The sequence below is a fragment of the Paramisgurnus dabryanus genome, chromosome 21, assembly GCF_030506205.2.
Source record: "Paramisgurnus dabryanus chromosome 21, PD_genome_1.1, whole genome shotgun sequence".
NCBI classification, from domain to species: domain Eukaryota; kingdom Metazoa; phylum Chordata; class Actinopteri; order Cypriniformes; family Cobitidae; genus Paramisgurnus; species Paramisgurnus dabryanus.
Window position 1 is genome coordinate 24,986,223 of NC_133357.1, and position 14,462 is coordinate 25,000,684.

At 36.8% G+C, this 14,462-nt stretch overlaps 1 protein-coding gene across 7 annotated transcripts in view; it reads right to left on the bottom strand.

Moving 5' to 3' along the window:
* Nucleotides 1-12,111, bottom strand: part of nav1a (neuron navigator 1a) — a 177,230-nt gene extending 165,119 nt beyond the window's left edge. For 4 of the 7 annotated variants that reach the window (XM_065286377.2, XM_065286375.2, XM_065286376.2 and 1 more), the window contains exon 1: nt 2,583-3,176. The gene's annotated coding sequence lies outside the window, so the exon portion shown is untranslated. Of the gene's footprint in view, nt 1-2,582; nt 3,177-12,073 lie in introns of those variants that run through there. The other 3 variants (XM_065286374.1, XM_065286379.2, XM_065286378.2) reach the window with 3 other exon arrangements.
* Nucleotides 12,112-14,462: the final 2,351 nt, after the last annotated feature.

The following is a 14,462-nucleotide window of genomic DNA, read 5'->3' on the forward strand; positions in this document are numbered from 1 at the left end:
TGCTTGAACAGTGCCTTTAGTTAAAGCGTCTGTAAATGGGTGATTAATACAGACAGGGGGCACTGAGTGAATTATCTCATTTATATCATCTCGGCAAATCACACAAATAATAGCTATCTATAAGAAAATGGCACTATCCCAAATGACACACTTCATGTGGACTTTCGATGTAATGGCCTAAAATCCCGCATGCTCGCTTAGTCTACACTTCTGCAGGCTTCACACACTTTACCAACCCAGAAGTCCTTACGAAACAGCAATCAGACAATGGAAGGGAGGAGTTCACACTGATGGGCAACTTCTCTTTCTATTTCCGGCGTGACACTTGAGTCTGTCCCAGAATACGACTCCGGTGTGCCCTAGTGGACTCGTGTCAAGGGTCCCTAAAGTCTGCACCTCATGATGTCATCAAAGTGTGGATTCTGATGAAGTCCACAAGTCCAAGTGTGCCATTTGGGACACGGACAACTTTCCTAATTTGGAGGGGACTTTACGAACATCACCAGAATAAAGTAACCACCGGTTCTAACAGGCAGTCTGCTATAGCAGCAGCACAAGCAACTTTCCCCTGTTATTACCTCAGACAGTGACGTTAACAATAACATGATCATGTTGTACTTACAATATCTATATCTATCCACATGTTACTCAAACACGAAAGTAAGTGATGTGATGTTTTTCCTTTCCGGTCCGAAACTTCCGTTTCTAGCCAGCCAGTAGAAAGCAGGGAGCACACATAAAACATAATTTAAACAGTTAATATTTACTACACCTGCCATGTATGAACCAGTGTGAGGATGAAATTAAGAAGTGGCTTGATATATGAAGATGTATTAAATCATTTTGTGTTGTTGCTCGAGGGTGACGGGTCTTCAATGCGCAAACATAAAAGCACAGAGACATACCAGTATCTATACAATGGGAAAGTCAGTCGAGTGTTTTTACCAAGACTTCATGTTTTTAACTTTTCAGGGGCTGATTTAAAATGTCACAACTGTCTCTCTGGAGTTATTTTTTTAAACAGCATTTTTTAATGGACTTGTTTATGGCGACACGTCGAGCTTCACGCGGTCCGACACAGTCAGCAGTATCTTTCTCATTCAACACATTGTAAGTTATTTTATCCAACAATAATAAACATATTAAACTACTCCATGTAATGAGTATATTGTTTTCGTTTTATGAAAATATTATGACATCGCTTCTTACGCGGTGAAATTATTTGCTTACTTTTTTAAGTATTTGCTTTTTCATTTAAAACATAACAAAAGTACGCTCAAACGCATTACGAACTATTATAAACATTAACTAAGTAGATTATGTCGTATATTTTTTACTATAATCGCATGTTTGTAATAATATATAGTCGGTAATAATAATATGTATAAATCAGCATTTTTATTAGCATAATATTAGTTGTTTTTAAACAATTATTGTATTTATTGTTTACTGGTATGAAAGGTTTTACTGGATGGATTTGTAAATACAGATCATGATTACATGAGCGCCACACATTCAGCTCTTGTGCATGGGGTTAAAACAAATGTTTTGTAGAGATTTATTGCATTTGTATCAGCTATTATGGCAACCCCTAACTGCATAAATTATGTCGCTCTTCCTGGATTTCATAAACAGCCAGTCAAAACAGCACACTTGTGTCCTTCGCAATAGCATTAGCTTTAGTGGCTCACCGGAAGTCATAAACGGAAAGGTCAAAGATGGCGGCGCCCACATTTACGTCAAGAAACAGGTGGATATAGTACCAGAACTTTTTCCCCCACTTTAAGCACTGCATATATGTATTCCTCCTTTATATGTATATACCGCTATATGTATTTTAAACCTTTACAGTATAAAATATTACTCTATAAAAGAATATGACTAACTTATATAAGTCGCTCTTCCCAGCTTACCAAAGCATCAAATTCAATGTTATCAATAAGAAGAGGAGAGAGAGAGAGAGAGAGAGAGAGAGAGAGAGAAAAAGAGAGAGAGACCAAACATTCAAACTTTAAAGAGGAACCTATGACGTTTTCAAAACAAACCAACATGATCTGAACTTATTGAATATTAATAGCAACAAATCTTCATAAAAGTAACTAAAAAAGGTAAAAAAAATTAGTTGTTACCTGCAATAAGTAGACATAATTAATAAAAACAATTCACTTATTTTTTAAGTTAAAGTAACATAAAACATATGTTTATTTTACAAAAATGTTTTTTTCAGTGTGCAAAAATCTGATACATTTATGATTTTAGGACTATTTTAGGTTAATTTGATTGTGAATACATTTATGCTGTGTTAAGTCACAAATATATATACAATGTATGTTTATTTTACATTAATTTTACATTGTACATATACTGTAAATATTACATTAGAAATCAGTTTTATAACAACATAACACAAAAAGCGCATGATAGTGACACCCTTTCCTATAAAAAAAAAAACACCAAGCCTGGCCAAAATGACAGCTAATTTCTTATTTAATATAGTTTTAACACTCTTTACTTGTTGACAATCATTGTCATCAATACATTAAATAACTAAAATAGATTATAAGTGTAAAGTTATACCTTACCTTACAGCGCAAGTTCACGTTTCGTCCGAATGCCACTGAAGAACGCCGGCTGTGCGATCCTAAGAAACAATAGGATGTTTTTTTTCCTGGATTACACTTGCATCCTTTTGCCGTGCTGTTCCAATAAACCCCAGCGTCCACTCGGAGGAAACAGGAAGTTTTCTCACAGGGCAACAATGCCTCGGCCAATCAACAGTTTCCAATTCTTTTAGCGCACGGATGTCTTACTCATTCAGAAAGTTTATTATTGAAAGCTGACTAAACTCTGAAGTCATATTTCTGGTGGTCCTAATCAAAACATATGACACACGGTATTCAAAGACAATGATACCTATTGACAATACACAGTTAACTTAACCAGATCAACTAGACTCAATGTGATATACTCACACAAATCAAAGCGTGGCTCTCTGGGAGTAAGCACGGGCTCAGTGTGTACTACGTAGTGCTCGTGCGCGCTCTAACACATGCTGGGTCTCTAACAAGTGTCACACTGACTCATCCACACTGCGTGCCCCTGACTCACTATGACTGGCTCCCGAAAAGTGACACATTTCCAACCTCAATCCAAGGCCAAGTAAAAACTACATCCCCCTAAAACTGCATCTCTCTGATCTCATCTCAATGCTGTGTATACGCTACAGAGGATCAGAGCGCTTACCCTTGAGGCTATATCATAACATACATCTCTCTCCTCCTCTCTCTCTCTTTCTCTCTATCTAACGTCATACCCCTCCTGCCGCAGTCCGCCTGCAGTCCGGATCCTCCCCCCTCCCTTATCTCTCCCTCTCTTTCACTTTCTCTCGCTCTCTCTGCCAGTAAATGGGCCCGTTGGCTGGGTTCCTGCTCGGTGTGAAATATTAGTTCTCCGCTACAACCCGGACCATTAGGAGGATGAAGCAGCTGGACATAAAAAGAGCAAATTCTCAGAACGTGTATAAGATGAAGAATGATGATATGGAGTTTTGAGATGTTGCTACCAAGATGACGGATGCTACTGTATGCGGGACAGAGTCTGATTTTGCTTACAGTGTCCCCACAGGGATAGTAAAATCTAAAATTACCACTATTGTGAAATGTAGAGTCAATAAAACAAGACAAAGTGGGTTGTAATAAGGCCTAGAGAAGAGACGTTTTACATGCTCAACTCATTTCAAACTCTTTTGCTTTTGACAATACTGAAATATCCATTTTCTTTTTCTAGGACTTTTGACCTTAGGCACAGATGTATGTAAACGAATGGCTGTATGGAACAGTCAAAAAAATTTGTTAAGCACAGTAAATTTAAGATTTGTGTCACAGCTGCCCTAACCAAACAGTATTGCTGGTTAGCAAAATCATTTCTTTATGTGTATGTTATGGTTAATCCAGCAGTATGTCTAAGCTTTTAAGTCACAGTAATATTTCTTATGCAAAAAAAAAATGATCGGTATTATCAATTAAATTTTTTTTTACTGTATACAAGAAAGACAAAAAAAAGTAAACCACTTTAGCACTATGTTTAATAGTCCTGAGTAATTTATATATAGCCACCATGTGTAGGTTCTACAACGTAGCTACTTCGTAGGCTATGCATAGCCTGACAGGCAGCTCACCAAAAATTTAACTCTTTCCCTGCCATTGACAAGTTATCTCATCATATAAGAGAAAACATTTGCATGAAAAAATCGTGTTCCTGATATGTTTTTATGGTTATCTGTAATACCGCGATTATCCGATTTATAAAAATATGAAGCAAAAAAATATTTATAAATTTTAAATTCTGTATATGTTTTGATAATAGTTTTGAATCTGATTTCTAACAAAATTCCTTCACAAAAAAGCAAATATTTCAGCTTATTGCTTAAAAATGTTTATTTTTGAAAAAAGAAGAGAAAAATAAAGATAGGATACATTTTTTTTCCTGTTTTGTTTCTTTGTTTGAAAGCAAAGGGTCTGTTCCTTCATTTGATATATTTGTATGTTTACATATTTTTAGAAGAAAAATTTCCTGGAATGCATTTTGTGAAAATCACAAAAAATGCTGGCAGGCAACTTTTCAAAAAAAGGCTGGCGGGGAATGAGTAAATAAAGCTTTCGTTCTACGTAGACCGCAAGCCCTGTGATTGGTTGGCTAGAACCCCTCCCGTCAGGTCATAAAAATCTGCGTTGTATTTCCTCATAGGGATTTCCGCTTGCGACTGTAATGGTGCGTTTACACCAGCCACGGTAGAGGTGGCAAAAATGTGCGTAGTTGGATGCTTGAACATTTTGAGTTTAGTTGCTTCAATCGAGTGTGAAAGCCGCGCATGAAATTCTAGTCATTCGAGACATTCATGCTGAAATTCGCATCATGGGAGGGGCTTCTGCGACTCTGTTGAGACTCCGCTCGCTTCCTGTAATCACGTTACTACTAAAGAAAGGTCCTGATTGGTTAACGCAGCACAGAAACTGGGCAAATTTTTTAACTTGCACGTTCCCTGCGGCAACGCTCAATTCACACGGAATGTGCAATCTGCCCTGCGACTTCCGCAAGTACCCTTCTGTGACTAGAAGGGATACAGCTCTGGCCAAAATCTTTTGAAATCTCCATCACAGAGGAGGAGGGGCGGGACAAATATCACAACTAATGCCAAGTATAGACTACACAACTTTCACTGCATGACTACCAGTCGCTGCTGTTTTCACACTACATGATGGACCGGGGCAGGGGGTTTCACACTGCATGACTTTACCATTGGATGAATTGCCTTTGTCCCGGTCAGCAAACTACATCTCACAACCAAACAACACAAGGTCACGCGTGCAAGACCGGAGTTCTCACGTAAGACTGGGATCATAACTCCTCTCCGAACGTCCAGCTTCCCTGTATGTTGCTCTCTCATTGGCTGTAGGTCATCGCCGATGTTATTATTATCAGTCAGAACACATTTCACACAGCATGATTTTGAATCACCAACAGGTCCAGAAAACTAGGATGCCAGATCGTGTTTTTGATCATTCACACAATGTGATTGATACTGCCTACTAGCGGTCTGCATGTGTAACAGCACGTCGATGACGATGCAGAAGTATGAATGAAAACCGACATGTAGCCTACAGCGTCGAGGCTACGCCGTAGGACGTACACAGAAATTTCATGCGCACTTAAGTCCTATTTGGAAAACTGCTTCTTTATTATCTTTTCTTCAGATGCCCATGTATAATTATTTAATTGCAGTCTGCCACGTAAAGGGATAGTAAATAGAAAAATAAGTTTTAATGGTTGAATGTTTCATTTGATTCATTTCTGACTTCTGAGATATGTTAAATGTGCTGGCACACATTTGGCTATAAAAATGCGAATTCAATTTGGCATTCGCCAAGAACGCTCTGAAAAGGAAAGAGTCACATTAAAGCATTTCATGATGATTTTTTAGACAAATAGACTGGTGGTCTAATAATGTTTGTTAACCACTGTATATAGCAATAACATTATTTAAGCACTGGTTATAGTCTGTTTTTTACCAGACGCGAGCGTACGTGCATAGTCGAACTTGCAAATTATAGTTCATTTAACTCGTACACGTTTGACGCATGCGCATTGTGACAAATTGCAATAATTTCCGTGGCCTACGTACCACATACATCCTGTACGCGCATGTGCAACCAACATATAATATACGTGAGACCAGACATGGGGACTTGTGACTTGGTGACTTGGACTCGAGTCGACTCGAGACGCTATTTTTGTGACTTGTGACTTGACTTGACAAAAAATAAAATACTTGAGACTTGACTCCGACTTGGAAGTTAAAGACTCGGGACTTGACTTGACTTGAGACACGATGACTTGAATGACTTGAGTGTTAATCACATCATGTTTTCATAACAGTTTAAATAATTAATATTTAAAAAAATAAAGTCGACCCAGCTGGAGCGCAGGCTGAGAATGGCGTTGTCATGACTGAATCACGACACTATCATCAGTCATGCCCTCTCGTACCTTACGCACACCACGCCCACTTAGAACAGATATCAACATGTCAGCCGGAGGGGTACGGAGGGTCATCGCTTTTGGCTTCAACAAGATGGCAAAAGACGAACAGTGCGTTGCAAGACATGCAACATTAAAATCACAGGCAGCCAGATGGCAACCTCCAATTTTGGTCGTATCTGGTTAGTTGGTAGTTAGCTAATGTAATAATAGCTAATGTAGCCCTCATCATACTGTGTTGGGGACAAATGTGGGCAAAATAATTATGATTTATTTTTTTAAATACTTATTTTTATTTTTGAATACTTCTTTTTCAAGTTTGCCACCTGAACACACACACAGAGAAAAATTACTTGCTTCTACAATGTTAGGGGCGGTTCACATGTTGCGTCTTTTGCGCGCTCAAGTTCGTTATTTCAAATTTAGGCGCGCGAACGGAAGAGATGCGACGCGCTCGTTTTTTCTTGGCACATGTATGAGAGAGAGAGAGCGAGAGAGAGAGAGAGAGAGAGAGAGAGAGAGAGAGAAATGTAACAAAGTTTAATGTTGGACGTAAACTGTGTTTGAGAGAGAGGGAGGTGTTCAGAGAGGAGTCTGTTGGATGTTAAGCTGTTATTTGTTTTATGGACTCAATGTGGAAAATTTCAAACACGTTTGGCAGAAGTGAAAAATAAATAATTTATGAAGTTACAATTTTGTTTGATTCCAAGATGTATTTTACTGAACATGAGTATTTACAATGCAAATCCAAATTATTGTAATTTACTGAAAGTTACTTACTGTATATCTTGTCACTTTATTAAGATCAGATTCTGCAGGTAAAATTACAATAATAAGGTGACTTGACTTGGACTTGACTTGACCTACTACAGGACTTGACTTGACTTGACATAGCCTGTGACTCGACTTGACTTGACTTGCCCAAGAAAAAAAATACTTGAGACTTACTTGAGACTTGAAGGTTCAGACTTGAGACTTACTTGAGACTTGCACATGTGTGACTTGGTCCCATCTCTGCGTGAGACTTCCAAAATTGGGCGGTGCGCGTGAGCATTCTTCTAAAAAGTGCATGACTGTGCGCGGACCGTAGCGTACGCGTAAAAAATGGACCATACTTCGGCATTTAGACTAGAGTTAAGTGAATGTAAGTTCAGTTCCGATTGTTTCTGTCAAGACTACACAAATCTGAACCATAATGTATTTACACTTCAGAAACTAAAGGGTGGAGTAAAGAACAACAGTAGCTTGAATTTGTAGGCTAATGTACAATATAAGCAGGACCCATCAAACCTTTGAAAGGTTGTAGCTCATTGGTGACCATCAATGTGTTTAGCTTAATTTACGATTTATTTTCATAAATGCTTTTCTTTTATCATCTATATTTAATAGCCTGATATTTGTTTATGCATGTACATGGATGAAGCTCACAGCTAAATTGACAGTTAAACACAAGCTGCATTTAAAGGATTTATTATTCAATAAACTCGTCTGCGAGTACTCCAAGCAACACATCGCCTCATTAGCTTTCACACTTGCACTAACAAATAAAACACAATCACGCCCCAGCGTGCTTAACATATAACCCCCTTCATCTCAACATATCTGAAATATCCACTTCAATCTCAGTAATTCGACATCAGAATCAAGTAAACCGTGCTAAAATTAAAGCTGTCTTTCTTTAAGTGGGGAATAATTATCCTTTGGGCTCATTTGAGAGGGATTGGATGTGAAATCCAGGCGACGCTAACTAGCACTTAGTGACAGAGGGGACGTTTTAATAAGGACTGCGGGACGGCTTTGTAGAGACGCAGCTGTGCTTGTAAATGGCCATCTTCTCTATTTCTATGCACTGAATAGGATGCAGGAAACACCAATTAAACCTGTGGGTGATGAGGATTTACAGAGATTTGGGCCGTCATTGCAAGCAAAGAGGATACATTATCAACATTATTAACAAGCAAATTAAGGGAAGCTAAAAATTACACAAAAGTACTTATAAACACATTCACATAAACATCTGTACATTTTAAAAAGTAGGCTTGTTTAAAATGTTAAAAAAACTTGTACCCAAGCTGTATCTTGGGCAGTATCCTCAAAAGGTCCTAATATACCACTAGGTACACATTTGGTACCAATATGTACCTTTAAGTTACTTATATAATAATATTTCTAGCTCATTATGTACCTCTTAGGTACTAATATGACCTCTTTAGGTGCAAAGCTTTACTTTTTGTAAGGGTAATGGCCCAGTACATATTTTTGTACCATTTTTTTCTGACAGGGTACAGAAAATAAACTGTAAAATAAATTACAACGCTGAACTGAGAACATACTGTACAGTATATAGGAAACACACTCGCCCTTGTCTTTTAACATGCATGGCCCTAAAGATTCCTCATTGGATGAATCACCCACTGTTGAGTCACAGACATGAGCAATACAGCAATGCAAGTCATATAACTATCCGATCCATTTCACTGACACAATCCCTGGAGACTAACCCTTAGACACTGCTCTCACTCCTAGACTTGGGATTACTTTACAAACGCAGGACCGATTTATCCCTGAAAGTACTGGGGTGAGCAGCTCAGTAACTGATCCTAATAAAAACAGATCAAATTGACCAAACGGCTTATTTGACCATGATCAAAGTTTTTGTCATCAGAATATGAAATGCATCTCGAGATAAAAGACTGTGTGGGGCAATGGCATAAGAATGTGCATCTACAGAATTTAAATGAACAAACACATTACAATATTCAAACACACATGGCCTGTATGTGATGTAGACAAAGCAAAAAACAACACACATCTGTCCTGGTAGCAGCTGTCAGGTTTTAATTTACGGGTCCATTCCAGGCAGTCTGAGAGAGAAAACATGCTTTATGTAGGGGTCGGGGGCATTGGATCATATAAAATGTATTAAAATTAAATAAACTCTCTGTTGCCCCCTAGACATCAATGGAAAAACTGCACACCAACTGATTCAATCACATGACTTATTATTGTGGGGAAAAACTAGGTCTGTCAATCAAATCTGAAGTAATTGCTGCTTAAATAAATAAATATCATTATTTACAACTAATCCTATAAACCAATATTTGGTTAAAAAAGCCCAATTTTAAGCCATTATGCTGTGGCATAAGCATAATTCATTCAATACACTTAAAAAATAAACAGCCAGATTCTAAATGGGGGTGAGGGGGTGGAGCTTTTGCTATGTTTTTGGGGGGCCTTAAAAGCAACACATTTTACCCCCAAAAGCATTGCATTAACACTGTCAGTACAAACTATCCATTTTCTGTCACTGGGGTGATACCCTGGTTCAGTTTTGTACCAGGTGTACAAAACATAATGCTGTACCTTTTGGGGTACATAAGTGTACCTTAATGATCTATTGTGTACCTTTAAAAGTATAGTTAACTATTTGGTATCCCTAAAATTTAACTGGTACAAAATTTTTCTTAAGGTACACAATAGGTCCTTAGAGTAATATTTATATAATTTCTTCAATGTGTTGTACACCCATTAAGGTACAAAAATTAACCACCCCAGCGACAGTTTAATTTACAGTTTTGTACCCTTTTTCTGACAATGTACAGCAAACTTGAATTGTTAAGATGGAAAATAGGACAATACGTAAAGATTTTTTGTATGCTTCTGTTTGCATGATCAAATGTGGTAGTTTCAGTGTGTTATCATTTATGCAATAATCTGTGTATGAAATGCGCAAAACATAATCTAGTGTGCAATGCTGTTAAATATTTCATCTTTAACACTTTAACCACAACAGCAGCTTACATCACAGCATTAATAGCACAACATTAAATATTCTCTAAGATCTTCAAAAGAGGTCATTCATTACACAGATATGAAATGATGTTCAGCTTAACACATGGCAGAAGCTCTTACAAGTCTGTTACCTCCTAGCATGAGAGACACCATGTGGACATCAGTGTTGAATCCATAATGAATTTCATACAATGAACACATCACAGCGCACAGCAGTACATGACTGATGACTTTAGCATGCAGTCTTATATAATGGTAATTTAAATGATACACAATTTATGAATACTAGCGCCAGTATTAGAGCAGCTACAGGATAAATGCCAATAAACACAGAGAAGTCTAAAGAAATATTGTGAAAACAACCACACATTTATGTGAAAAATGTGTTCTTGCGTTACAGTCGTGGGGGTTAAACGGCACTGCAAAACGTACACTGTAAAACAATTATTTTTATGGTAAGAAACGTGCAACTGTGGTGTCGTAATACACTATTGGGTAAACTGGCTGTAGCATCACACAGACCAAAACAAAAACAGACATTACACTGTAAAAAGTGAAAAGTTAAATCAACAAATAATTACTTCTACACAGTTTTTTTTTTTTTAGTTTTAGGAGAAAAATGTAAGTTGAAAAAATATTTTTACTTTAAGTGTTACCAATGTAAGTAATTTAAAGGTTGATCCAACGTTTTACTTTTTGCAGTGTAAGACACTGAAGGCAGAGGCGTCATGCCCATTCAAACTGAGGTGGCACGTGCCCCCTCGGATTTTGGAGTAAGGTGGATTTTGCATGCAACCTTAAAATCAATTAAGCATATTTTCATCTGTTCCTTTGTTTCATGGACAGAATATGATCAGTTCTTCCCTTTCACAAGATTTTCGCTGTTTTAATCACATGCTTCATTCTGGATGCAGTGAATTATGAATTAACTGTGTACATACAAAGATGATAGTTTAAAGTGAATTTCTTAAAGTTTTTTATCTAGATTCACCCATAGAGGGGTTGAGAAATCATTATGTGCTCTGACTCTGAGGTCAAATATAATCCAAAAATTACTTCCTACAATAATTATATATAAATATTTTTGTAACATTTTACAATGAGGTTGTATTTGTTAACAATTAGTTAATGCATTAGCTAAAATGAAGTAACAATGTTTAATACTTCTACAGCATTTATTCATCTTGGTTCATGTTAATTTCAGCATTTACTAATACATTTAAAAATATGCATTTACCAATGTCTATTAATAAAGTCTTATTGTAAAGTGTTAACAATATGTTTTAGGCTAGTTTTTAAAAATGATATGCTTTTAGTGCAATTAAATAAATAAACAATGATTAAAATTAGATCTGCTTATGTTGCAAAGGTTTCTTTTTATTCACAGTTTTTGCAGTATTTTTTTTTTTTAATTAGTACAGTCAAATAAAGATAATTTAAAGAATGTCCTTGTGCATTTAAAAAATCATGGCATTACTATGGTCCACTGTTAAAAAAATACAAACTGTTCGTACAGTTGGCATGATGTCAACAGTTGTCTGCTATGGCCTTACAACTCACCTGTGCCCTGATCCAAGCCACACACATATATTACCATTATCTAATAGACACTAGAGGACACCATAAAAGAAATACAGCAACTGTTTTGACCATTTTCTCAAGCTAAAACCCAGTGAAACCCCAAACTCATCCTGTCTGTCCAGGTCTGAGAGCTTAAAGCAACCAATAAACAGAGTTTACTTACAAAATAAAGACTGGCCTTTCAATGCAGATCTGTTTATCCTGTTCTGTGTTTTCTCTTCTTAAGAAGGTTTTGGGAGGCAGACACTTTCTTAAAGTAAAGGATATGGTCATATGAAAACATGCACGCACACACTGGGATTTCTGTTGCAGAGCCACGAAACCTCTTACACAAAGACAAGGCCTATTGAGTGTCTTCTCCACAGATTACACACATTCCCCTATATGGGTGGGGTGCAGTGTATGTTTATTGGGAGAAAAAGCCAAAGCCAAACTACTTGTGGCCCTTGGGCACACTTTTTTCCAGCACTATGAGGGGAAACCCCAACAAACGACACCACAATGGTAAGTCTGTGCCCATGTCACCCCGGGCTTTAGTAAGGAACCCCCACTTCATTTTAATGATGAGACGTACACTGCCATCTGTGTGCAGAGCACCAACTGATATGCATGAACATGAGAAACACACAGATTGAGTAGGCAATGAGATTATTATGTGGTTCTTTGCTGTGTGCTTTTAATTGTTTTGGTTCGATTGTGCATATTAAATAGAAATAAGAACTTGGAGAAGAAATAACACTTTTTCTTTAAAAAGGTTTTTACGCAACTGCTGGCTATAAATTCATATCTAGAAATATAATGTACAATAAAGGTATATATGGGGGCAGGGTTATCCTATAGTCCCAGATTAAAATGCATATTTGGTTCTGTAAGGTTTTTTGTAAAAACTACTTAAATGTCCTAATTTATAACTAAGGCCTAATCTTGCATTAATCTAACCCTGTGCAGAAAACTGACAAATAATGTCTTTATATTAAAATGGTCATGATGCTAAACATTTTTTAATTCACATTTTCTATAGTTTTTTTTATACTGCACATAATCTAACATGAAACTTGAAAACAAATGAATCTCTAGCAGATTTTATTTATTTTAAAAGCTGGTCACCCTCTTTTTGCTAAGTTACTCGCCATTAAAACAGCTGCATTAATGGCATCGGCAAAACTTTTGAAACTGTAGCAAAAATCTTTATTTTTTTATGTCAAAACAACAGAGTGACAGATTCAATATCTCAACATAAATTCATCTACAGCCACAAGATGGAGCCAGTGAGCTCTTATAAAAAGGACAAACTAAGCAAGTCCAATTCTCACAGATAACTTATTCAAACTAAATCAATAATGCTGATGACACCAACAACAGCCTGTTTCTAGTTTTTTTTTTTCGATACCTAGGTAATGCTGATAAGATAATGTACAAGTTATTTTGCAGTAATAATCTTCCTACACTCTTAAAACGAATATGTTAAAATAGTTTAACACAAAACACTGTGTTAAAATTAACACATCCTGGGTGTGTTTATTTTAACACAGTGTTTTGTGTTAAACTATTTAACACATTATGTGTTCATTTTAACGCATTATGTGTCATTTTGTGTTGATTTTGAGTTTAAAAAGATGTGTTAAAACAACACAATGTGTGTTATTCTAAAAATAACACAGAGATGTTTTAAATTAAGGATAACACACTAGATGTGTTGTTCTTAACTAGACACAAGATGTGTTATTTAAAAAAATTGGTTTTAAGAGTGTACATAAAGGGGCGGTTTCCTGATTAGACTAGTCCTATACTAAAATAAATGTAATAGCTGTCCAAACTAAAAACAACTTGCACTGACATATCTTAAAATACATCAGTGCCCTTTGTTTTGCCTCAAAATGCACACAAGTTATGTTTTTAGTAAGGCATGTTTGTTAAAACCTAATTCCTAATTATACTAAGGCCTAGTCCTGGATTAAGCTAATCCCTGACAATGAAACCACCCACAGTATTATTTTACATAAAGTCTGTAGAGAGATCTCTATTATGATATTTCACTGATTATTTTAGGCTACTAATCCAGACCGAAGACTGGTAAAGCAATAACCATGTGGGGGCAACATCTTTAAACAACACAACTGACACTAAAGACTGGACTGGACTGGATACTTTAACAAATTCACACTTAAACACACTCGACAGCACAAAATGATCCTGCACGGGGCTAAGGAAACAATAACATTAAATAAGAAAAACTAAACAAGGTAACAAGAGGGAACAGGTGATGGGAATGAACTAATGATTAACAATAAGCAAGAAACGAGGGGGCGGGGACAAAAGACGAGACACCGAAGGCACATGACCCGATAAGCGAGGCCATGAGCATCCACATAGAACTGCCAGAACTGTGCCATCATGACAAGACATAAATATTAAACAAGACTTTAGGCAGGATCCTGACAGTTCATCTCTTGTTGGCCAAACGTGTAAGTGTTACCCAGAACTTATTTTTTTTGTGATATTTCAAAAGTTTAAGGGAAAAACAAATGGCCTTTTTGCAGAGAGAACCAGTG